The following is a 1,365-nucleotide window of genomic DNA, read 5'->3' as shown; positions in this document are numbered from 1 at the left end:
AAAAAAAAAAAAAAAAAAAAGAAAAGAAAATTTAATTTGTTCATTTTTAAATTGTTAGTCAACTTTATGGTTTAGTTTTAAGAATTGTTTATATATTCTGAATATTGACTCATCACATGTGATTTGCAAATATTTTCACTCATTTTCTAGGAGGCATTGCCACTCTATTAAATGTGGTGGGTTTTTTTTTTCGATATGCAGAAATTTTGAAGTATAGTGTAGTTAAATTTTTCTGTTCTTCTCTTTATTGCCTATGCACTTAATGCCACATCTAAGAAAATGGTGCCAAGACCAGTGTCATGTCTTTCCCCTATATTTTTTCTAACAGATTTGTTAGTTTCTTTTTAAGTCTAACTATATTATTTAAATTTTTTTTTTGTAGATGGCTTAAAGAAACGATCTGAATTTATTGTATCAGTGTAGATATCCAGTTTTTAACATTATATTTTGAAGAGTTTATCTTTTCTCTATTGTGTGTTCATGGCAACTTTGTGGAAGAGCATTTGATCACATAGAGAAGGGTTTATTTCTGGATTCTCATCTGTTTATTTGTCTTTGTGTCAGTACCACATTGCTTCTGTTATTGTAGCTTTTAATATGTTTTAAAATCAGAAATTATAATGACTTTGTTTTTTTTTAATGGATGTATGGCAAAAGCTTATAATAAAATTTAAAAATTTTAAACAATATTTCTGTAAAAAACTGCTATTGGGATTTTTATACAGATTTCATTGAATTTGTTCACCACTATAGGTTGTGCTGACATCTTTAAAAAGTTAAATATTTTGACCCTTGAGCAAGAAATGTTGGATTGTATTTTATTTTCACATATTTTTGATTTGCCAATTTTACTTCGGCTCTCAATTTCTAGTTTTATTCAGTTTCGGTCAGAAAACACAAAGTGTACAATTTTGATCTTAAATTTACTTGTTGTTGTTATTGTTATTTTGAGATATGATCTTACTCTGTCACCTAGGCTGGAGTACAGTGGCATGATTTTGGCTCCCTGCAGCCTCAACCTCCTGTGCTCAACTGATCCTTTCACCACAACCTCCTGAGTAGGTGGGAGTACTGACATGCACTACCATGTCTGGCTAACTTTTTGATTATTTTAATGAACAAGGTCTCACTATGTTGCCCAGGCTTGTCTTAAATCTGCAGCCCCAAGTGATCCTCTCACCTTGATCTTCCAAAGTGTTGGGATTACAGGCATGTGCTACCCACATGGAATTCTTAAATTTAATAAGACTAGACTTATTATGTGGCCTAACAGAATACACCAGATGCAAATAAGAATATTGTGTATTTCTTGCTTTTGACTGGAAAGTTTTGAACATCTCTGTTAAGCCCATTTGGTCAATGATA

The sequence above is a fragment of the Theropithecus gelada genome, chromosome 10, assembly GCF_003255815.1.
Source record: "Theropithecus gelada isolate Dixy chromosome 10, Tgel_1.0, whole genome shotgun sequence".
Lineage (NCBI taxonomy): Eukaryota > Metazoa > Chordata > Mammalia > Primates > Cercopithecidae > Theropithecus > Theropithecus gelada.
The sequence above is the reverse complement of the archived record's forward strand: the minus strand, read 5'-3'. Positions refer to the sequence as shown.